General features: G+C 40.3%; 1 protein-coding gene across 5 annotated transcripts in view; it reads right to left on the bottom strand.

Annotated features, from left to right (window-relative positions):
• Positions 1 to 26,163, bottom strand: part of grid1b (glutamate receptor, ionotropic, delta 1b) — a 442,704-nt gene that overhangs the window by 109,031 nt on the left and 307,510 nt on the right. The gene's annotated exons all lie outside the window — the stretch shown is intronic.

Below are 26,163 nucleotides of genomic sequence, written 5' to 3'. Positions count from 1 at the left end.
GAACACAAGCGAGAACTTTTGGAGTGAAATGACCGTTATTCATAAGTCCTGCAAGAAGCACAGCTCGCAGTGAAGAGGAGATGAAACGGTGTAGCTCTAGGCTACGTTCTGTCAGAGCTACAGCTTTGAGCCAGCTGGGCTGAAACCAACAATGGCGAGAAACAGACCGCAAAGGAGATGATCCAAACTTGACTAGAACGGAGTAAGACATTAACTGGCTACAATGAAAAATAAAATAAAAAAAGGAGAAGTGGCTTAAGTGATGCCAGGAAGGAACAAGAGATGGATAACTATAATTATCCACAGGGACAACGATCTGCTCTGTTGTGATGAAAAAGAAGCTGAACTGAAACATGAAGCTCTGGATTTGCTTCTCCATCTTGTTCTCTAGTGTGTGGTCAATGGACGTGGATTGTAACTGAAAAGAAAACAAGCAAAAGGGATAAAGTTTCCTCTGGTGGGTGACCAATCTCTGCCCAAGAGATAAAGAGAGGAGCTCCAACAGATACAGGTAAAGTCACTGCTCTTAAACATCAACAACTGAGGTGGTTCTGGTGTCTGATCAGGATCCAGCAATGTCATAATTTGGACGTTTTCTGGAAATCACACGGCAGACCCAGAGTACCCTGGAGTGACTGAGCAGAGAGATAATCTGGTTTTATCCGTGATCTTCCGATCCCCAATAAACATGACCGTCCAACCAAACGCCCGGATGAATTCAATAACGCAAATGTTCCGCTTGAAGACCTATCTAGAATATATCACAAGATTCCCATCCAAACCTTTGGATCATCAATTGTGGATAGCTTTGGTTCCAGTCATTCACACTCCCTAAACTCGTCCATGCACTAACACACTCTCCTTTTGTTTATGAGACTGAAAACGTGGCACAAAGACCCTGTTCACACCTTCTGCCAGCGCTTTCCGTGAGCAATCGTATCACGTTTGAACCAAGATATATATATATATATGTGTGTGTGTGTGTGTGTGCGTGTGTGTGACTCTCGTGAATCTCAGCCCCTTTGATAGCTGAACGTGAAGAAAGAGAACGTCTCTGTGGAAACATTAAATCTGCTTACCGCAGCCCCGCTCTGTGACGAAGCCGCGTGTTTATTTTGCATGTAAAGCAGGAGAATGATCTGATTGCTCAGGACAGATATTAAGGCTAGCTGTGAGTGGTCGTTGCTACTCTGACCTATTTACGTCTGAATCAGCCTGAAGGTTTTTTCGATAACAGGCCTGAACAGGACCTAACTTTCAGCTTAATGTGAGCCGGTCACTGGCTGAGGGGGGATAAAAAAAAAAAGGGTTTCTAGATGTAGCTGTGAGCAGAATTTACATTTAAATTAAGATAAACTAGCTGTTGTGTCCTTTGCTGCTTCTTCTTGCTCTTCAGACAATATCGACCCCGACCAGAATTATGTAGCAGTTTCCCCAAATAAGCAACTCTTTCTTTTTTAACTTCTCTGTGCTGGCAAAACTAACCACCTACTCAAATAACCATGAAGAAAATCTTCAAAAATTAAAAGTTAAGACTGACCTGCACGGGACAAAAAGAAAAATCAAATTGAGAAAATGCAGGCTTTTTTTTACAACTAAGCTAGAGTTGGGATAGAAAAGAATTCCTGGGAAATCTCATCCATCATCTGCATGGTGGCCTTTAGAAAAATTTCCCTGTTTTAGTGAATCTGGTCCTTGAAGTGGCTGAACTCGCACCAGCTGACATTCAGTTTATGAACGTGTTCAGCCATGAGCGCGACCACCCTCGTCCCGCCTGCTCGGCCTCTCTGAAAGAAACCAACACAGGTTGTGAGATTGATGTTTTTCTATCAGCAGTCAGTCCTCCTGGACAGACACTCCACTCGGCTGAAGCTTTTACCTGTTGGACTCCTGCTGTGGTCTGTGTCACCTCTGAGCTGCAGCACGATCCCTTCATAAGCCGGCAGGACCAGAGGCGGTTCATCCACACAACATGATGTAACGCTCGGTATCTAATCGTAACGTTTCAATAAGGAAGATCATTCCTTTGGAATCATCTTTGCTCTTTCTCTCGTTTTTGGTCTTTAACTCGCTGAATTTTCCTCTTGTTTTTCCTCCCTTTTTGTTTCCACCTTTCTTTCAGTCTGCCTTTGCTGCCGGCTTCTGTACGAACAGCGACTCTGTTGTCACGCCAACTGACGCTCAGTGTTGCATCATGAACGCTTCATCTCCAGAGTTTTGCGAAGCCTTTGTGAAGCAGAACAAAACAGACAAATCTCCACTCGCATAAGGAATACATAATTGATGTCGTATTTGTGTTTTAAACTCATGTTGAATAAATGATGCTGTGTCGTAAAGGCTTCATGCAGCAGAGAGGACGGCTCCAGCTCACGGGGGCGTTTAAACTGACCCGACCCCCCCACACCCCCCTGCTCCAAATACTCTCCTGCTGTGACGTCAACCCACAACACGCTGAAGGGTTTTCAACAAATCAGTCCTCAGATCAATCTGGGCACATTCTGTCAGCCAGATGAGAAGAGGATTTGATTTCCCTGTGCAGGTAAAAGCTTTAATACCAGCATCCCTTCTCGCCCGGCTTACGTAATCATCAAAGGGATCTTTAATGAATTAAACTCAAGTTGTTTGGAGGAAAAAAAGAATAAATTTTCCATAAAAGAATCCAAGCTCTTGACTGCATATCTAAGGCGTGGGGAGTGCGTTGTCATGCTGCTTCCTTATTATGCATGCGCGCTCCACGTTTCTTTTGAGTTCAGCGTCGAACGTGCGCCTCCCGGGGTTCTGTGGCAACAGGGAACGTGAACGCGTGAAAAGGCGCTCAGGTTAAACTCCGTTCAACAGGCAGCGGCAATTATGAAAACTAAAGAGACACAAATTAAGGCCGTGAGCAAAAGAAGAAAAACTGAATGAGCAAATTGCCTGTCTGCAGTTTGCTAAAAGTGTTCCAGAGTGTGCAGTTTCAAAATGTTTAATGCTTTAATAGCTCCCAGGTCTCATTTAGAAATGGGTAAAACGGCATTCCAGGCATACATGTAAAATTACCTCCCTCACATTCATTATATATTTGATCATTTTTAAAAGTTAAAAACATTGTTTTAGAATTCAACAACAATTCCTCTGTTGAGCACTTGATAGTTTTGTATTTCTAACCTTTGTGTTTTCCAGTCTTTGTATTCATGCATGAATATTTTTGCTGCTCAGTTTCAGCAAGAGTCCTGGCCAGAATAGATATTTTATCTCAATGGGACGTTCTTACTTCTAATAACTGAATGAAGCAGCCAGAAAGAATCCAATCCTTCCAACCCTGGGATTCTCAAACCAAAGACGAGGAGTTATGGCATCCATTACCTTTCATGTTTCTGTTGGAGGTTTTAGTAGATAGTCGGTTTCCTCTATCATGATTCCTGAACGGCAGAAAATTTTCCCCACCAAGACATCTGGTCGTGGTGGGGGAAATTCAGCTGACAGAGGTCACATCCACCGATGAGCACAGGACAACTAAGTGAATGAAATTTTAATGAGCTAAAAGGAGTAATCTGTCCTCCCTTCCAATTATCCTTTTTCTCTAGTTGACATTTTTATTATCTTTCATGGTTATTTTGGCCCTGAGGCAACATTAATAACTGACCTGTGTTAGCCGAACAGACTGTTCATTTCCTGATTTTGGCCAACTTGGTGATTCTTCTCCGTCTCAGTCAGGCACCAAACGCATCGCCGCATCAGTGAAGACCTCTTTTCCAGGGAAATCTTCTATTCTTCCCTTGAAGCTAGTTGGACCCACCGAGCGTCTGATTCTCAAGTGCTTACAAAGGACGAGCTGATCCTAGAGCACAGTCAACCATCAGTATTCGCAGAGGTTAGAAGCTACAGGCGGCCTTGCATAGCTAAAATCTGCAAATAGTTGAGATCCAATTGTAAAAAAAATAATACATAGAACAGACTATTTTATTAGATCAAACATCAAATCTGATGTTTGATCGTGGTAATTAGAGGGTCTTATTTCATGTGCCCTGGAAAGTGTTTTACCACGACAGCAGAGGCTGGTATCTACAGTCATGTCTGTTCTTGGGAGTAAGGCCCCTCAATGCCAAGGGGAATGAACGCTACCACCTGTTTAACACATGCCTAGTGAAGGTACTTGTTTGATTTCAAACAAACAAACAAACAAACAAACAACAACAAAAAAAAACTGGACACACTGAACTGACTGAACTGAAGAATCTTTTGCTTCTGGATCATACTGTAGACCAAAGCCTTTCACTTTAAAAAAATCTAATTTGTGAAGAAGCAACATAAATGTCTCATTTTTTATTTTTTTTTAACAGCTTCAATGTGCGCTACAATTAAAAGTCATTCTCCTGAATAGGTATGTATTTTACTTTATGACCCAGGGAAAGAAATTGACCATAAATAATCTCCGAAAGGCTGAAATATTTTTTTTATTGAGTTTCTGTGTTCTGCCTTGTGTGGAGAAAGAAGTCAGGGTTAATAAACTTCACCCAGATTCCTGTCTGACTTTTTCTTGGTCTTATTTTTGATTTTATTCTTATTCTTCTTTTTTTTTTAAATCTGTCTATTCTTACTGATGCTGTAACAAACAGAATACTCTGCAAAAACCGACCAGCGCTGAGGTTCAGCCTGCGCCGTACGAATTATGAGATTTCTATTTCATTCCAAGCATGGCTCCTCATATTTCAACAAGAAAATGAAAGAAAAATATTATACAAACAAGGAGCCTCCGTAGCAAAATTAAAACACAGAGAGGCAACAAAAAGAAGAAACACACACACACACAAAAAACACTGCAATATCTCTGTGGCATGTTGTTGCCTGAATGATTGCATTCAGTGTTTGCCTCTACTTCTAAGCCTTTTTGGAACAGTGTAGAGAGAAATAACAATCCCTCCCTCCTGTCAGCCTGAGCTCTCTGCCACCTCTTCTCCTCCACCGTTGTTGGTTTTCCATCTACCCTTCCTCCCTAACGTCTTGTTTTTCTATACTCTGCACCAGTGGAGGATGAAACGACATAAAGAGAGGGCATAGGTGTTGTTTAGAGCAGCGGTTTAATGAGACTGGGGCAACAAGAGAACTAACTGTAAGCACATCAGCGGACAAACGTGGACATGGAATGGAGAGAAACAGACAGCAGCAAACAGCATTCGGTCTTTGTGTTAAATCCTTGTTTCATTAAACGTCTTTCTACTTCACACCAGAAACTCACTGAAGACGATCTCTGCATGCTTCATGCAGATTGTGCCTGCTGTGCCGGTCGCTTTGTTGACGTGAACGTGCTTGCCCATAGTTTGTAGATTGGATTGGTGTGTGCTAGCAAGTTTGCGCCTGTTTTTGCAGGTGAAAAAACCTTTTCAAAGTCAGGCCCTGTGTCGCACAGCTCATAGAATCCCAAAGTGGTTTTCCTGGACGTGGCGTTGAATTCACCGTACTCCTGCAGAGTAGGAGTACCATCAAGAAAAGTTAAAAGAGGGGTACGAGAGTAAAGGATTTCCTACTAACATCCTAGTGTGGGTCAAGTCAAATGGCCCTTTACATATGATGAAGCTGTGCGATCCTCAGGTGAAGTATTAAGAGGAATTAAGATTCAACTCTGGCAGGGCAAATGTTTGTCTTTGTTCGAACAGGAAGGATCTCAACAACATCAATAGTCGGTAAATCAGTTTTAAAACTAACAAACTTCAATGCTAATGAATAGTAGTTGGAAGTTAACTTTACAAAGCAAAATCTCACACAACTTCAAGATGTATTTTAAATTCAATGGCATTGTAAACTAGACTACCTCTCACCCATCGATTGGACACATTTAGCATGCATGCTTATAGATAACAGGCCAACAGATGGTAGATAGATTTTCTGTGCAATCAAAACTGATGCTGATCAAATAGAAGTGTTATTGAACAAACGGCAATAATGGCCGCTTTCAGATGAAAAATGTGCCAAGGTTGTTCCACGAGAGCCCTCCTTGTGCCCTCTAGATCTTAGATCCAATTGTGGGAACTCCACCAGCAGACAGCACAACTCTTGTCCTGGAGGACGGCTGAGAAGGCGGATGCCTCAGCTACCCTCAGTCACCCTGCTCTCATCCTGCCGCCCTGCTGCTTCCACCTCCAGCGGCGCTGCACTCAGCTGAGTGTGCCGTGGTAATTAGAGGGTCTTATTTCTGCTGGTGGCTGTCAACTCCTGCTGAACTGCAGCGAGTGGGAACCCCCAACCTCCACCCAACAAAAAAAACACACAAACAGCCAGAGGTTCTGTAGTAATGATTACATGTAATTAAACTTGGCTGCTTCTGTTGTGACTGCATATTAAACGGACGTAGGACGGGGGGCAGGGAACAACAAAAAACGCAAAAGTACTTAACACTGATTAACTAAACCCATTTTAAATCTAAATCAAATCAAACTTTAGTTGTATAGCACATTTCAGCAGCAAGGCATTTCAAAGTGCTTTACATCGAATCAAACACAAAAAACACAATGCAACATAGAATCATTTTAAATAGACTCCGTACATCCGCACATTAACACACAGAGGCTTTTAGCTTGATCTGCAGAATATGAAGAAACAGAGGGTGTGATGAACTCCCTGGAGGTGAGTCCAGCTTGTGAAGTTGCGTTCCGCAGCGTCCGTACGGGAGTTTCCTCTGAGGACGGATGTTCTGACACCGCAGCGCAGATTGTATCAAACGCAGAACCACAGGACGCAGAGGCAGGTCTGGCCCTTCACTCCGAGAAATTCTGAAGGACTGCGGCTCTCATTTAAAAGACTCCATGTAGAGGTAAGAGGTGACTGCCTCACAGAGGGAGGGATTTACTGTGTGCGGAGTAAAAAGGGTTGTGGTGGAACCTCTGTCTTTGAATCGGTTTCGCTTCCTCTGACCATCTTCACCCACTTTTCTTCGGCCAAGAACACAAGGTCTTTTAGGTCGTTTTGTTCCCCCTTATACACTTGAAAGGGTGACAACTGCTTAAAAGGCCTATTTATTTTCTGCTGTAAGTCAGACTCCTGCCACAAATCTGCCAACAGCTCAGGAAAGCAGGCACGCCGGTAATTCTTTGGAGAGAAGGTGAACCAGGTTTTTATTTTTTCTTCTTTTTTATTTTTTTTTAAAGCTGTGATATTACTGTTTGAACAGTGAAATGCCTTCTGCCCTGCTGGGAGTAGAGTAAACTTTCTGCTCCAAGCCAATAAAGGCTGTGTTTATACATCCTGAAATTAGAAAGAGCTGCTTCTGATTCCAGTCATAAAACATACAAACAAGCAATCAAAGTGCAGCATTAAATCTGATATTTTTATGCATCGGCTGCTAAGAAACACCACCTGGTCCAACAGGAGACAAAATGTGATGCCGCCTGGACAACGGCTGAAACGTGACACGGACTGGTCAAGATTTTGGAATGGCCTAGTCAAAACCCTTACTTCAAAGGTGTCATAGACCGTGTAAAAAGTGGCTCTCTTAGATCTTATCAAACCACAAGACAGCTGTGATCATTTTAGCTGTGATAAAACTGACATCAGAGTAAATGAATATTTTAAGCACATCCTTCGTCCTTCGCAGAGTTACAGTGACAGATTGCAAGAGGAAGTGGACAAAACGTGTGCAGGGGACAGGTAGATATTTACAAATCATTACAAAGTGGATTTTTTTATTATTATTATTGTTTTCTGATGGGGGGGATGTAAGACACTGGGAATCAAATGCTTGTTAGGTTTGAGATTAGTGAGAGGTTGCAAAGTCTGAAGTCAAGACAAAACGGATTCATCGAGGTCTGAAGGGCAGAAATGAACAAGAATGCGTTTGAACTGTGATCAATAGGAGTCGGGGAGAAAGATGAACTTTAAACAGGAGGAGAAATGAAATGTGGACGGATCTTAAACAAGACTGCGCATCAGACAGCAGAGCATGTGGGAGCAGCTTTTTTTTCTTTTTTTTTTTGCAATCGGTTCAGGTGGACGGGATTGTTCCAGGCTGAAAGGAAGAAATAATCCAGGATGTATTTAATTCTGGATACATTCTCAGTTCTTTAAAAAAAAAATAAAAAATCTGCGGGGTAATGAGGTGCAGAGCTCATGCTGGTTACATAACATCTTCATTCATCAGCTTTGGTTCATACAATAAATCCAATCAAAGTTCTCATGTAAGGTGAATGGAGACACCGTGTCCCAAACAGGCACAAATAATAACTCCTAATTTCATTCACACTGAATGAATATTTGATAAACTATTGTGTCAAGGAACAAAAGCTCCCTAATTTGGAAGCTGCTGACTATTTAAAGACTTGTTAAAAAGATGTTCAGCTGCAAAATTACCTTCACTTGTTGCTACCTTTTTTTTTTTAAATGCTTGCGCTCAAGCTTACCTCTTGGTTGTCCGGGTCTCCTCAGAGGAATGTTCAGCTCTTAGGCATTCAGACTCAGCACGTTATGCTGAAACGCTCACTTGTTTACTCCATGCCCAATTCAGAAGTGAGCACTTAAAGCCGGATGTTGTCCCCACTCTTTTCTTTCAGCCCCAGCAGGAGAAAGTGTTAATAACATCCAGTGGGACAGCGAGGGTTTTGATCATGTCAAGTTTAATTTGTACACAAGCAGAGTGAAACAGCACACCCAGCAGAGCCTGCTGAGACACACAAAAAAAACCTGATGACAGCAGCAGAAAGCACCCCAGCCTGACTCACAGAATGACCCATCACCTCTTCTCTTATTTTATTCCTCCTGCTCCGACTCCCTGAGTTACCTTCATTTTTGCTATTGCCTTCTGTTTCCCTGTCTTATTTTAAGTCCTTTAATCCTTTCTCAGTATCTGACACCAAGAAAAATCCACAATGAAACAACAAATACTGGAAAAAAAAGGCTCAGAGTAGGAGAACGAGTGGTACATGATCTAAATAGTCCAACATATCAAAAAAAGGCTTATTTGTAACACTGCAATTAGCATGTGTGATAGTTAAGTAGCAACTGAAAGGAGCTCTGCGTATCAAAAAAAAATCTGACATTTCCAAGAGAGGAAAAGTTATCTAAGACTTTAAACAGAGCAGAATGAACGCTAACAGTGCTACTCTTTTGACTGCTCTGATTATGTTTGAAGAGACTGAGCTCCAAAAGTTGACACTCATGGTTTGATTTTGCTCTGAAAACATTTCGGATGAAAGCTACAAAAAAAAAGAAAAAAAGAAGACATTATAAGAAGAAACTGTTGTATGAGGGACTTGGGCAACAAAGGACCGTCAATGCGAATGCGCTCTACTTTAAGGAACATTTTTCTGAAGAACTGCTGGAAATTCCCCATTCATCCATAGATGTAATTCTTTGATCCGTGTGTAAAGCGGTGTGAAATTTTCTCTTCATTTGCCGAGAACGATTTGATTTTCATGTGGATTCTGGAGCTGAATTACTTGCTGGTTGGTACAATCTGAACTGTTTCAGTCGAAGACTTAATCAGCCAGTGCTGGCATGGAAATAAAGGGAAGCAGTGCAAGAAATGAAGCAAACACGGAGTGGCTCATGCATCTTTAACCAGTGTTTGACCAGTGGTGTGGCGTGTGGTTCATGACTGGGTCAGACACAAATATAAAACACACGATAGGGGATTCTATATTTGCATTTTTTGTCTTAATTGAAACATTTAGTTTTAAAGGTCTTTATGTGTTAATCAACTGCAATCAATACTGCCCCCTATCAGAGCAGAACTGTACTTTCAGCCTCACCATGAACATTTTTACAGCTAAATTATGACCAATCAGAAGGACTAAATATGTGATTCACATTCACGAGACTCATATTAGCATGTGGAACGTTAACACGTGCATCACATGTGTAACCAAACATGTACACTGGATATACAAACAAAAAGATAGGGAAGTAATTGCTTCCTCATTGTGTGCGACACAGCGCCACCACAGGTGAGATACAGATCAGCCTCTCTCTATACTTCTTCCATGTTTTTTCAACAGGCTGTACGTAAATTCAACAGTATTGACCATAATGTCGAAAACATCCAAAAAAAAAGAGAAAAATTCTCATCTCTAGAACACAGAAGAGGTGAAGCTGCTTTTCTCTTATTGTTAGAACCCATTTTAGTCGTCATGAAAACAGGCGACTGCACACCACAGTGTTTGACAAAACTGCCAGCCAGCCAAAGCATCACAGTTGTCTTTATTTCAGTCCATTTCACAATCTTTGAAAAAAGAAAAAAAAAAGAAAAAGAGCAAAGTAGGGAGTAAACAGTGACTCATCTTGCTGCTGTGACACTTTCTCTCATTGGCGAATAAATGAATAATTATAAAACTTCTGCTGTGTTCATGGAAATAGCTTAATATTTGTTCAGGTTTTGTGTTTTGACTAGAATTTCTCCCTTTTTACTCCCTCTTTTCACTCTTTGTTTTTTATTTTTAAAATGCTTGTCCAACTATTTTGTAAGACCAAAACACCTTTTGCAGTGATTTCGATTCAAAATGCTGCATTGAAACAGCATTTTGAGTTACATAATCTCTAATGAAATCAATTTAAAATGTCATTTTTTATTAGCATCCACATGGTGAATATATTGTCATATTTATTATCCAAGACTCTGGATCTGCCTTCCTCTGACTTTCAGATCAGCAGACTCGGCGCCTTACTTTAAAGGTCAACTAAAACTTATCTTTTTAAATCAGATTTTTTTTTTTTGTATATATATTTTTCTGTTTGTTGAAGCACTTTGTGATTTTTATCTTGAAGGGTGCTTTGCTTTCATAAACTGCAAATATACCAATTTGCATGAATTGGAATGGGGGAAATCAGTCATTCCAAAAAAAACAAACAACTTTTTAAATAATGAAAATATTTTGTGCAAAGTTACTTTAAAGTTCCCTCCTCCTGCTTCTGTTCCACTCATTAAAATAACTTTTATGTGTAAGCGGCGTCTGAAGTGTTTTGACTCCAGATATCATTGAATCAGCTTTCTGTCTATTATTTTCTGCTCTCAGGCGTTAGGGTATCAAAACTACAATTAGAGGGGAAAAAGCCTTTATCAACAGCTCTTTGGCAATCAACACGCAATCACTTTGCTTGTTGAAAATGATAAAAAGAGCAACTTCTGAATCGACTTGAAGAAGAGAATTGATGAGAAATAACAAAAAGCTGCAGCTGCCTTCTACTGAGACAAAAAAAAAAAGACTTCGGCATTCTGCAGAAAAGCAGCAGAAATTACAAAGTCGATACAAGTCCAGGTACTTGAAGACAGTTGTTTGTGTATTAACTAAACTATTTTTCCAAGTTGCTGCGATTAAACTCCGTTGTCTCAGAGAAACATGATGCTCTGGGCCTTCGCTAGTGCTTAAGGACCCTCCATGTCATGCAGCAAATGATAGAACCATGAGATGCCATACCATGACACCAGAAGACTGGAACATTTTAAAATTCACCCCAAATGAATATAGTTGTTCAATTTGAAAATTGGATCAATTAAAAACGTACGCATGACAAAAGCATACACACACAGTCAACACCTTTGCATTGCACTTGTTCTGCTTAAGCAGTAGTTGGGGCCTGCTACAGTAAGACAGACAACTGCCACCCATGTATTGCATGGCCGGCACCTATTGTTCTACCCCTCAAAATAACTGCCGCTCCCTATTACCGTTAATGCGGCTTGTACCGCAGCGGGCCACCTTACATTTTATATATATATATGCGGGACTGATACAGCACTTAGAGCCATTGCAGTCCATCACTTTCAGTATTCTCTCTGCGGCGGTGTACGCTGTCGGACGGGATTACATTGTGATGAGAACGAGCGCTGGTTCCAAGAAGCAGATTGTTGCGGCATTGTTTGAACCGAACCAAATCCAAAGTCAAAGAGGACGAACGTGAAGCTTCAAAAATTTTGAACATGACTTTATTTCATGTTTTGAGTGACACGATGTGAAGTTCTGATATTAGCTTTCAGGTCAGGACCATAACATTAGATTTAAATCTCAAATTTCCCTATGGTTTTCACGTTTGTTGCTATATACAACATGCCTTCTATGACTGCATTTGTCGCATAGATACAAGGTTGGTACCAACTTCAAACACTTCCAATAATGTTTGAAATATATTTTGTTAAAGTCGTCTTAATAAGGACCACAAAAAAAAAAGATGTGATAAGAAAAGAGTTAAAAATCAGTGCAGCTCAACTTCCAACCGCAATCATGGCTTCACCTCGTCTGACAGAAACATGTCTCCTTAGCTTGGTGGTGGTGGGGCGGGGGAGAATTCCCAGTTCATGTCAGTATTCCAGTTCTTGCTCTGAGTGCTCAGGCTTGTGTCTGACTCAGCCGATCTCTGCCGAGAACGGATGGGAAAAAATAAGCTGCACAGTGGATGTCTGTGCTCTCCTGAGCAACATGACAGATGGATCATGACAAAGGAGAGCAGGAGAAAAGAGAGGGAAGGTGGAGTGGGCAACAGCTAGAGCGAGTATAACACGACGAGGCACAAAGTGGGCGAATTCGGTTAAGAAAAAAAAGGGAATGTGTTTGTGGGGGGTGCGGGCGGATGAGAGGAGGCTGATATATAAGAAGTGAGACAGAGACGGATGGTCGAGCCATTCGGCTTGAAAAATATGAAGAAAACGGCTGAAATAAACACAAGAGGGCAGGAAGAAATTAACTTTTTTTTTCCATAACGCAGAATATCAAGACACCTGAACATCAGGATCTGAATCTTGTTTGAAAAATAGATCATCGTTGTGCATTTACTCAGGTTATCTGTGACTTTTTAATCATTTTAAGAGAAGCAAAACAAAAAGTAACTCTGCATGTGGTTTAATTAACCTAACGTTAGTCCGCGCAACCTGTGTCAGAATGCGCTGGAACTAGGAGGACAGAATGAATAAAGTCACGGAAAGAATTGGATTTGCTTTATGAAACAGTCCACAGCAGTCGATTTTCGACAACACAGCTCCTCTGGACTCCGGCTGCTGCACAGGTGTGTGCTCACAGCTTGTTCCTGAAAGATGATTTGATATTTTGTCCTGTGCGTCACCGCCCTGGGCACCGCGTTGTTTCTCCTCGGCTCTCTGGTCCGATATCAGATTAGCCCTGTCAGACTGCTGCTTTATCAGCCGCGCTGTTCGCCAGCCAAACAAATGACAGCGGCACCTCCGCACCCACCATCACCGCTCCCTCTGTGACAAACGACACGTCAGCCCGACTCCTATCCATCTCCTGTCCACCTCATATCGCTGCCAGGAGGGGAGATTGCCACGCGGATGCCCTTCCACCAGCTGCCGGCGACGCGGGCAGAGCAGGTCATCGCTGATGCAGCTTCATAAACTCTGCTGCTATTCTAGGACCAAAACAACGATTCTCCACACTGCAAACTATCTACTCTAGTTTCAATGTTGAACCCATCTGGCAAAGCAGACTCTTTCCAGTACTATTTTAATTAAACATGAAAGAAAGAAGCAAATAAATAAATAGATAAATAAATCCACAGATAACAGTTTGACCTTCTGCTCTGTAATCTCCGTCAGTATGAAGACGTTAACCCGATCAGCCAAAGGTGACGTCTCCTGTGCCGATCCCCAATCAGCGTGAATGCTCGTCAAGTGCTCTCCATCCCTGCCTCCTTCCAGGCAATTAGACAGCGTCCAGAGCATTTCCACCAAAGAGCTACAATTATAGCAGAAAGGGTCTGGGGGGGTGAGATCAATTATCATACAAGATAGTTCTATTCTGGACCATCTTGCATTCTGCAATCTCGTGGTTATTCTCAGCTATGGTGGCACTTTGATAAAACCCGTTGGTCAAAGAGCCGTATATTAGCCATGTCGCAGCGCTCAAAGCGTGTGAAAAAAGTAGAGGCTGACAGTTCAGAAATTACATTACATGCTATTTTTATTTCTTTGGAAAGTGGTGAGCTTAGTGAGGTTATTGAAGATAAGCTCGTGGTTGTCGGCACCGAACTGCAAAAATACAATATGTTCCTATTTTTACAGGTACATGTATGAGAATTTCCAAAGGCAACACAGTTTTGACAGAAAGTAGAATTTTGGTTCCCATATGGTGAAAACTCAGTGCACAGTAGACGCCATTGAACATATTCTGCTCAATGGCTTAAGGGTTATATTTTTAATACTGACATTTTTTCCCCCTAATGTTGCGAGGTGTAAATCAGTTGGAGGGAGAACTCTTTCATTTTGAAATAAAATAAGTCTGTTTTTCAGATATTTTATTTTAACACAAACACAGAAAACAAAAACAGCACAATGATTTATTTGTCGCTGACTGAAACGAGTGACTTTCAGGGGGTTTCAGTCACCAAGACCACCACTGTAACTCTACACCATAATACATTGACTTTGCAACAAGTGGCGCCTGTTCAAGCTGGTCTTCTACGTTTTCCCGCAAACACATAAATGATTCAGAGGAGATCTCAGAGTAAGTGCTGTTGTCAGAAAAAAAGAGCAAAGTCAGAGGAATGCTGAGTCTGGAGCACAGAATACCATGCCCACACAAGCACTGAGGTCAAAGCTGTTTTCTACTAGAATGACTTTAGCATATTGTGGAGGAGGCACACAGGGTCGTTGACCATAATTAATTCTGATGAGATTCATCTGTCAGATTAAAAGAACTTTCTAGATAAATGACCCTTTTAGCAGGTATTGAATGTACCTTTTAATAACCCAACGTTCCTGTACATATATCTTTTTATTGGTCTGATGTAATATTCTAATCAGAACCTCGGTGTTTTCATTAGCTGTCAGAGTTCATAATTAACAGAACAAGAAAAGCTCAAAAAGAAGCGTGTCAATTTTTATAACGTGTTTCACTTAGTGAAATGAGTTTCTAAAATTAATTCCGTTTAATGATATTGTAATGTATAAACTGAGTCACTCCAATTCTTAAGAGAGGAGGGGATTTCTGGCATGATGGCTGTAGAGTGCTGAGAAAATTATTATAATTTTTTTTTTTTTTTTTGCATGTTTTTCCACACTTAGGTGTTTTAGAACATCAATTTTTTTTATATATATATTTCCCAAAGACAACAAAAATAGACACAAAATGCAGTTTGCTCTTTGTTCTTAAGGGAAGAAAAAAAAATCCAAACCTACATGGTCCTGTGTGAAAAGGCTATTGCCCCCTGATAAACCTGATAACTGCAATCAAGTGTTGTCAATAACCAGCAATGATTGTGACCCACTCATCTTTGCAGAACTGTTGTGATTCAGCCACAATCAGCCACACCGGAAAGTTTTTCAAAGTCAGAATCTCAATAGGACTCGGATTAGAATAGGCTACTCCAAGCTCTATTCAGCAGCGGGCTTGCTAGAGTGTTTTTGGAACGATGTCTACACACTGAAAATCTTGGTATTATTCATCTGGAATGAAGCACAAACAAAATCCCAGTGATGTGGAGCACCGGCAGTGAAAAAGATTAGATTTCCATCCACATTTGTCAGGGAGCATCATGAGAAATCTTTCTGACAATAGGTTCAGTAGTACACAGATTTGTGAATGACACCAGTCCAGTTTATCTTTGTTCCAGATCCTAGATTCAAAGACAGCGAAATATCCTAATTAAAGAGCTAAGTGAGCAGTCAACTACTAGCAATACTTCCTTACTTCATAACATTGTATTTGGCTTCCTTTTGCTACTGGTGTGATACACCATAAAGTGGGAGATTTTAATCATCACTTGTTTGTATAGTCAAGAAAATCTGCTTAAGAGTATAAGCCACCACATAAATTATTAGTATTCCAATGTATTATATATGTTTTTTTTAGACTGAAATTGACCGAAATACCACATTTAACCAAGAAGAAAAAAAAAAGGAACCAAAATGCAGACAGCGTTTCACCAGGAGGCCTAGAGTGAGGAGCCCCGCCCCCTCGCTCCTCAGACAGAGTTTGGGTTAGACGATGGCGGTCCTTCCTTCATTCGCTGAAGCGTTTCATGTTTACGGGTTAGTAATGTGAAGCTGGTGAAAACTGTTCCCCCTAAAATGTAAAGTGACAAGTTAATTCAGTACTGGTTTTGCAATCACATGCTTAGACGTTCAAAAAAAATAAAAAAATAAATAAAAAATAAAAAAAGTGATTTCTGTCATAATTGCAGTTAGTGAGATTTTAGCTATAATGGTCATATAATGGCCGTCTCGTTTTAGAGATAACTACGTGTATTTATAAGCTGCCTTCCCGATTCAACTGTATTGAGGTTACGGTGGTGTCCTGACGTGTTGTGTTGTTATCTGTTAAAAGAAAGAGTACTTAATACGCGCAAGTGTTAAGGTCACTCCCAGCTATATGTAATCAGTTCTCATCAGAGTTTCAAATATGTATTATAGACGTTACAACTTTCCCCTACTGTGCAATAGATTCCACAGTACAGTCAGTCATACAGTTATTCAAAGCTTATGAGAGCTTAAAGTAGATTTGGTCATCTAAACATGTCCACATTGAATTATATAACTAATAACATGATTAAGTCTTTCAGAATTATAACGATTCAAAGACATTAGTACCCTTAAAATTTCGCTGCACTTGAGAAATTGGTGTTCTTTTTATGTAAGTCGGTGAGATTAAAATTTCTTGCTGAATTGTTGTGATTTGGCCCTTTGATGCTGTCAGATGCTGTTCACTGAAGTGGATGCTAAATGCTGGTTTTAGAACAACAGAAGGACACTTGGACATGATTGCACAAAGGAATGTTCATTGTATGATTTTTGGGAATTTTTAATAAAGAGACCGAGTTTGGGGAAGAAGACGGCGGCCGTAAATTCATTCACTGAAGCCATTCATGTTTACAGGCTTTCCACTCAGAAGGAAGGAGAAACGGAGACAGTAAACATCATTTGTTGCAGTTGTTTCGACCCAGCTGAGACGTGTAGCACTTGCATAAAATGTTTAATAGGTTAGAACAGCTTTTTGTATAGCATACCCGTGAATAAATTTAAATATATTGTCAAAAGAAGCAAAAGGCCAAGTAGTTTTGTGGGTTTTTCACAAGCAAAACTTGTGAAAACATGGTTTCAGAACTGTGTATAAAGTTCATTAATAGTTTAACTAATAGTCTTCTTCATATACTGTTTAACTTTTTTGCATTGTATAATTTTCTCAGTTCCTGTTTCAATAAAACGTCCACTATTTTTGTTTCAATCGTGAAACATTTTATAGCTGGCATCTTTCACAACAAATAAACTAATCAGCTTTACCATTGTCCTTCTTTTCTTTCCTTTGCCTTTCCCTTTTCTTTTATATTAACAAAAGTACTTTCTTCATAAAACAAATATGAGAGAGTTAATGAAGAATGATTAAGAAACTTGCTGCCAAAGTGTGACATATTCATGTGGGACCATTAACCTCCTCTTTAAAGTCTCTGAAGTCGAAGATTTTACAAGCCCAACAGATGGGTTGGCATTTACATCTAAATCTCGTCGGGAGCAGATTTGTCCCAAGAACAGCCATTAAAGTGCACCACTTTCCCTCCGACTCCAACTCTAAAGGTCAACCTGAAGCTGGTGGATCAGCTGGGAAGAATGCTTCTTTGTCACAAACCTTTTAGTTTTCTATTTAAAAAGTCAAAGTAATTAGGAACAACTCGGTCCTGAAGATACTGTGAGTTGGGAGCATCTATTCAGTAAAGGCTCCCCAGAAGGAAGAGGTCAAGGTAAAAATCGATGTTTACATGCCGTTATTTATATTCCAATGCGTCTATTCCGCAAATTAAATCAGAAAGCTATTTTGAAACAATGTAAAATGATTCATAGGAAACAATTGAAAAGATTGAAACAATTTCTAACAGCAAGCATAATGGAAGTTATGTCTTCACCTTTATATCAATGATACTCTTTTAGGTTTTTTTAAACAAGAACACTGATCAAGTTTCCAATTACGTCAGAACATACGGGGTCAGCATTTGCCTTCATGTGTCATCAAACAGTAACCCTGGAACTTCAAGCATTTCTATAAGCTTTCTGGACAAGATACACTGTCAGGGAGCCTCATAAGTAGGGATTTATATTCTCATCTAATATGCATCGTCATGGGACAACAAGGCTCAAAGTAAATTAACAGTCCCTCAAAGTGTATTATGCAAATGAAAGCTCGCAAACCTAAATCCTGGAGGATCGCCTTGTACTGCGCGAAAGGACAAAGCGATCTGCAATGGCGGCAATTTGGTTGCATGTTTATGGCAGAGCCGTGACGTCAGAGGGTCAAGGGAGGCTGAGAGGAACTTCATAGTAATTCTACAAAGATGTTGCACTACTTTCTCTTGGCCTATGTGAAAACACAATAAAAAACAATGAACCCTGTGTTGATAACATGGCAAAAAAATATTTTTAAAAATGAATACTTTACAATTATGAGTAATTATGAGTTTTTAACTATACAAGTCAAACCTAGCATACTAGTAAGGAGAATGATGAGGTGCTTCCTTAAACCCAATAGGACATGTGGGACAATAGATAGAAGAGAGCGAGAGGAGAAAGTATCTGAGTTTCTGTTTATTGGGGTCACTTTCAATTTGCTGTTGGGAATTCTTTTTTTCTGCCCCACGGCTGTGATAAATGCACCCGCGCACACAGACAGAGCTGTGGGTTTGCGAGGAACTGCCAATCATCACTGCTCAGCGAACTGGTGGGATCCTGTCAGGGCGTTTCCTGCAGTCAAACCGAAACCTCCACTCCACTCCTCCGGTGACTTTTCTTCTGACCTTCCTTCCACTTTTTGAAGTCAAATAAAAGTCAAAACGTTTGGAGAGGAAGAGGGGAGATGAGGATGGCAGTGGGAAGATGCTGAGCAAGATAATAGCGGAAAGTGATGCAGATCAGGTCACTGTTAAGCCCTTCTGCGGGGAGTTTGACCGAAATGACACGGAAATTAATTCTTCTGTAATTTACACTTAATGAAGAAAGTTTAGCAGCCAGACGGAGAGGCAAGGGGAAAATGAAATTGCGTGTGTTCAAAATTTTTGAGCAACTTCATTGCAACAACCAGAATATTGGATCAAATGGATGATAGAGGGGGCTGCACAGTGGAGCAGTTGGTAGAGCTGTTGCCTTGCAGCTAGAAGGTCCTGGGTTCGATTCCCGGCCGGGGATCTTTCTGCATGGAGTTTGCATGTTCTCCCTGTGCATGCGTGGGTTCTCTCCGGGTTCTCCGGCTTCCTCCCACAGTCCAAAAACATGACTGTCAGGTTAATTGGTTTCTCTAAAAAAAAAAATTCTCCCTGTGTGTGCATGGTTGTTTGTCTTGTATGTCTCTGTGTTGCCCTGCGACAGACTGGCGACCTGTCCAGGGTGAACCCCGCCTCTCGCCCGGGACGCAGCTGGAGAGGAACCAGCAACCCTCCCGACCCCATTAGGGACGAAGGGTGTTCAGGAAATGGATGGATGGATGGATAATAGAGTCGGCTGTGGTGACACACTGACATTTTGTTCTTTGTCAGTGGGGTGTTGCACTGTACAAGCAGCAGCTTGGTGCATAGTGCATTCATTCATTCCATGGTGGTTGGACAACAATCGCTTTGACAGACATTCAAGGCTCCAAGTGCAATAGCTACACTTAATGTATCTGACTTTTGACACTTCACAAAAAGTGGGAAAAACCCCCAAAACAAAACAAACAAAAATAAAAACACAAATCCAAATGTGCAGCTTTCCTAGATGAGAAAGGTAAAAACATGTGATTGATGTATTGCTGTGTTTGGCTGCACCGTGCTTTGCTTTAACATTTAAAAGAAAAAACAATGCACAGTTATATTACTATATTATATGAATGATAGTCATTTTTGTTTTTTCTTTATACTTTACCTCAAAGTAAGCATGGCTAATTTGCAATGTTCGTTTGCTAACACTATGCTAACAAACGTTGCAAATTTCTTAGCAATTTGCCACATGAATATAGCAAACTGCTATGAACTGTATATTTCAGTTTACGAGGGCCAAAGTGAAGGCAGTGGTCAGAGGCCATTAAAAAGAAAGAGAAGTTTGGTTATTGCAGTGTTGGTATCTTGCTATCCAGCTGGTGAAAAATGTAAAACTCAGGCCGAGGACAGCACACAAATTGTTCGCAGTTATTCACATAGTCTGTTTGGATCCCTATTTCATTTTATACCGATGGTGATCTAGACAGTTAAGAGCTTTGTCTGTTATTATTTCTTAAGGCTTAAAAAATGAAAAATTGTCCAAAGAAAATTCTGATTTGTGAGAACTATTAATCTGAGCCGTCACAAGTGTGAAGTTCGCATCTCCATGAAATAGGAGGACGGACAAGGAAACCCTGAAAAAAAAAAAAAAAAAAAAAGAAGAAAAGGAAAAGGACAAGGAACATTACAAAAGGAGTTTATAAAGGAGAGAGAAGTGAGATGGTGGGGAAAAACCCATCAAAGCCAGCCAGGAAACGTTTAATGAGATTATGACTGGAGTTTGAGGAGATGTGGAATGGTACGGGAGGAAGCAGAGAGTCTGATACCAGCGACAGATGACAGAAATACTCTCGCCAACACGGTAAAGTGTGAAGACACCCAACCACGCGTGTGTCTGTGTCTGGTGTTAATTTCCCGGCGTGGATTCACACACACACACACACGCACGCACTTTATAATGATTCACACAGTCACTGACAGGTGACTGTGTTTCTCGTCGAGGCGCCAACAGAGACAAACAGGTGGAAGTTTCTAAACACTTCACAAGCAGTTTTACTGGGTGAAAGAACAGGATGGACTCTAACCTGTAAATAATGACACTTTAATGCAAAGTTGGCACTTTTAATGGACTGTCAATACAACTTTTAGAGTAACTTTGCATTAAAAGTGTCATTTACTGAATGACACTTCATGACAACAGTCATAGACATTCATAAAGACTCCTTCACGTTCATAACAGGTATTATATCATGTTTACGACAGTGTTGTATCAGTCTAATGCACGTCAAATAAAGTGTTACCGGAGGAAAAAATACATAGTTGAAATGCATTCATTTATATGAAATAAATGAATGCATTAAGAGATTTGAGGCCTTGAGGGTGTGTTTAAGTTTATAAAATATGTCAGGCTCAAGAAGCCTTTATTCAACAGTGAATGGACAGGAAATAGCGAGGAGAGAAAAGGGAAAACATGCAAAACAGAGCTCTGCACTCCTTTAAATAGTTGACAGTAAACAGTGAGTCAGAGGATTGTTTGCACACCAGACGCAGGTTACTTCGTTTTGTGGTTTGGCAATATCAACAATGCATCAACATGATCTCTGTTGAAAAGGGAAGATATTTTAAGATGGTATGTTTAATGACAAAACTGAACATTCCATAGCAACGTATGAAAGTCGTCTCTGGAGTCAAAAAGGGAAACTGACCCTGAATGGCTCTGAGTTAAGAACAAATCAAGAGTATGTTTGTGCGCCCATGATGATCAAGATAAAGTTCAGATATATTAGACCCCAGTTGTTGTTTTTTTGGCCTAATCTAAACTCTAATGAAGATGCTGTAGGTAGCTACCCCCATGTGTGTGTAGGGGTGTGTGGGCGTGCGTTTATGGGTGTGAAAACTTGCCAGAGCTTTTAACAGGTTTCCATGACATTACTAAGGAGTGCAACTTTCATTGAGCCTGATCTCACCCTCCCACGCCAGACATGTCCTGGTGCTAATGAATGTCTCAGCTTGGAAACACACACACAAGTCGATTGTTTCCGTGCTAAAGCCTCCCACTCTGTAGACACTTGCATTCAGAGCATTAACACTATTGGAAATGGTGTGTGTGCTAAGAGCATCTATGTGCGCACACAGATGCAGTGTTGGAAGTGTTAGGCAAAAGATTTTGTTCCTCTTAAGGTGAAAAGAAAAGACTCCACCGAGACTCAGTCATTAAAATAAATGTACGTCAAAAAGATCTCCAATTCAGAAATTGTCTGCTTTGGGTTTGTGATATTTCTGATTCATGAAACAATTGTACCAAGATGACAGCGTCATTGAATAAACAAACCTACTTGGTGCTTCCCACAGCATTAAATTAAGAGCAATGCAGTGTGGCTAGTGGTGATGTAAAAATTTTAGCTAATTATATCAAATAAAATGCCATCGTCATCACTTGTCAATGTGCCAAGTGATGACCGTTTGGCAAATTGATGAATAGGGATAGAATCAAGAGCGGTTCTTCCAGCAGTAAATTACTCAACTATTTCTTGGTATCCAACTAATTATTGCCATAATATTAATATTACTAATATTCGGATTGTTAAATGCAGCTACACAGACCTTTGGAACAGAAACTATATTGGCCTAAAGGTTTTTTTTAGTGGTTCAGTGCCTTTAGTTGCCTCTTCACCTGACTTCTAGAGACAGGCAGCAGAAGGAGTGAACCATTATAACCTGATTTGCCTGAAGACACAGATGTGGAAGCAAAAAAAAAAAAAAAACAAACCAAAAAACAAATCAATGGCTGAGGTGGAAGATTCAACATTCGAGTTGTGACAGGAAAGTAAGGGTGGGTTGGATGCCAAGAGCTTGTTTCTGAACCCTAAACCTCTCACACTGCCCAGCTGGAGGTTGCTCCACCTCTTCCTTCCTGTCTTTAATCTGGACGTTTGTGTATTCATGTGTTTGAGATAGGACATTTTGGTAAGAGTAGTGTTACTGATGAGTTTCACATAGATTAACGTTGTCCTTTACTAGGTAATATGCTCATTTTAGCAGTTGGTTGATATGCTATTAGTTGGATGTCAGCTGAAGCAAATGTATTGAATAATCTAAGGCAAGAATGATTTCCGTCTTTAATGCAATAAATTATTTCCCATCAACAGCAACGCTATAACGCTATCCAGCATGAGCAAAAAGTCTTTCTTTTTCATAATTGAATTATTACAAACAAAGGTTCCGTGTTATCTTCGGGTTTCAAAGCCCAAACCTGATCCATTCTGGGCCTAGCTCAGCGACAACACCTTTAACGAGGTGCTGATTTTTTTCAAAGCACCTGGAGGGCAACATGAACATTTATTCATGAGTTTCTTTATCTGGATAACACAGCCACCAGAGTTCTCCTTTGTCCTTCTGTTGCATTGTTGTTTAACAATCCTGCGATGGGAGTGGATTCCAAGAAATGGTACAAAATTTAGAGAGTGGTGACCAATCATTTTGGTTGGAGTCTACTCAGTTTAAAGTGAGTTTTGACAATGTCTTCTTGTTCAAATCACTTATCACTGCAGCAAACAAGCAGTGATTTCTGGGGCTCTGAGTGAACAAAGGGCATCTGGGTTTGTAGGAACACTTTACTGTACCTTTGTACATCACAGTTGCTCAAATTACCTCCTCATAATGCACTGCACTGTGATGTTGGTTACCGGGCTTTGATACAGCCTCAGTGGAGAGTCTTATTCTTGTTGCTTTTTTCGTTCTATGGGAGGCTTCTTTTTTGAATGATTCCTGCTTTCTGATTAGGCCCTCAGCGGTGACCCTGATTCTTCTCCTCTGTAGAGTCAGGTCAGTGAAACACGTCACACTTCCAAGGTGATCATTAAAAAAAACAGCGCTGAGGCAACTTTAGAAGAAACTCATAATGCTACATTCAGAAATAATGCAAATAATTTGTGTTCCTGTGATTATGCCTAGGAGTTACATATGTTCAAATCTAAAATCAATATATATTTAGAGGTTGTGGGGGAAAAAACAACAACTTGAAGGTTTGAAATAACTGAATTTAGCTATGGAAAAAATCCCACCATAAACTCTAAAGTTTATGTAGGTTAAAATTGTACAGTTTTCATCATATGCTACATCTGTAAACGTGTGCAGGAAACTTCCTTTACATCAACATAGTCCTGACCCTGGTCCTGATAATAGGCTTTAGAATCCTCTTTGGAAGCAAACACTCTTAGTACTACCCTCTCATATCATAGCTTAGTAGTTTTCCAATGATGCTTAATTTCTTTGAGGTTTGCAGAAAAGCAAATCATTTCAAGCATGTTGAGGTCTGGACTTTGACTGGATCTTTGCCTCAAACATCTCCTCCTACAGCTGCTGTTTCTGATACATACTTCCAAATCATCATTCCGTCTCCGCCGTGTTGGACAGCGGGTCTGAGCTGTCGTTGCCGTCAGCTGTGACTGGTTGTCCTCGAGCATGGTCATGCGCATAAAAAGTCAGATGCACTTTACAGGCAGCAGATGTTTTTCTCCTCCAACTCTTTCATAAAAATAACTTTTTTCAGTGTTCTTGCGTTGGTAATATCAGGAGTTTTACCAGTGGACACTGTGTTGCGTTTGCACTGAGAGTCGAGGATTTATTAAGCAACTGTTGTGAAAAAAATAAAAACAACTTTCAGACTCTGAAAAACTGTTACTGAGGTTCTGGGTGCTTTTAAGCTAATGCAAACTGCTTCCACAGTTTGATGTATATTGCTTAAAAGGCCAGCAATCAAGTCCAATTCAGAACCCATCTTGTATATATTAGTTATTTTTATCGCTAATAACTAAAAATAAATCATTTTTCTTTGTCCTTTCATGTAAAACTCTACCAAAGCAAAAATAATGCAAATGGCCACCATTTAATCATGGTAACAGGAGTCTGTAGGCAATATCCACCCAATGCTTTATTTATTCTAAGCGAAAACTGCCATAGAGAATATATGTTAGCCAAATGTAAAGTGAGAAACAAGGTAACAACGTACATGTCATCTATTGAAGCACCTGTACAGGTACACCTGGACTTCAGCCTGTATTTTGTTCATACGTTTAGACGGATCATTCATATTTTAAGAGAAATAAGAAGCCGTCAACATGCCAGAGTTGAACATCTCCTCCTACAGTTTGTTCTCCAACAATTCAGTACTCTGAGACTCCTACAAAACAGCATAAATAATTAAAAGCCACACACTTCAGTTTCATCCACAGACAGAAGTTGCTCTGAAAAATGAAACAGGTCATAAATGTTGAGCAAAACACAGCAGCTCATTTGCAAAAGCTTCTGGAAAGGTGTCTGTGTGGCAAAACCAGCTCCATCTGTCACTGCAGGTGGCCCCACAACACACACACACACACACACGCACACACGCGTGCACACACACCAACACACCACACACGCAAACAGGCACACTAACTGGGCAGGTGAACAAATGACTACTGATCCGAGATGTGCAAAGCAGAAAAAACATGGACAGATATGCTAGACAAACAGCAATCTTTCATGCACGCTCTCTTGATCTCCTTAAACACTCATTTATTCCCTGCTGAGAGTTTCTCTTCCCACTACAAGCACTCACTTTTGGTTTATTAATGTACCTTGTTGTACATTTTGCACTCTTATTTCCTTCTTATAGATTTCTTCCGTGCTTGTTCTTTTAAAATACGTTAAAAGACTCATTGCTGCTCCCACCAAAAACTCAGTGTTGTTTTTTATAAGGGTCAGGGGAACTCTCCCACCCACCCTCCAAAATATATAAATATTTCACTAAATGCATTAATATGAGTTAAAGTGAAGTAGTAACACTGCCTAAACATATTACAAATTGTGTTTTGGAATACTAACTAAGTCACAGAACTATTTATTTAATGATGTTCTCCATTTAAATTTCGCCAGTGTTAGACCTACTGAGAAATCAGGTTTTGGCTCTACTTCCTGAAGAGAACCTGTTTGTTTCACATCTCTATCATTCTCTTACACACGGGCTCACTTTATCTTTTAATATCCGTTTTTCCTTATTTCCTCCACTGCAGTTTATACCCTAAATACTTTATTTCATCACTTCTTCATATTTTGTGTAATTATGGCATAATGATTTTGATTACAAGAAAGGATATTACCAAAAACATGAAATGACTCAGAAACAGACAAACACTTGCCTAATGCTGCAAGCAGTGTTCAATACAGATAGCAAAGACGAGAACTACAGCCAGAATAATGTAGCAATGTTGTATGTTTTTTTGTTTGTTTGTTTGTTTGTTTTTTTAAGTTGTTTGATTTTCTGCATTCTCCATGTTTTGGTGACTTATTAATTTAATTGACAAGTGATCATTGTGGGCTAATGTACACGAACATATTTCCATCAAGTCATGCAAATGAGCGGAAGTGAGCTGTTCTTAGATCCTTACGATGATTGAAAAGATCATAAAAAAATCCACTGCAGAACAGCAGCGGTGTTAGCAGCAGAAAACGACAACAGCACTGATGTGGCGCTTGTGTGGCTTTATTTCCACT

The sequence above is a fragment of the Gambusia affinis genome, linkage group LG20 (genome assembly GCF_019740435.1).
Source record: "Gambusia affinis linkage group LG20, SWU_Gaff_1.0, whole genome shotgun sequence".
Taxonomy (NCBI): domain Eukaryota; kingdom Metazoa; phylum Chordata; class Actinopteri; order Cyprinodontiformes; family Poeciliidae; genus Gambusia; species Gambusia affinis.
The sequence above is the reverse complement of the archived record's forward strand: the minus strand, read 5'-3'. Positions and strand labels throughout refer to the sequence as shown.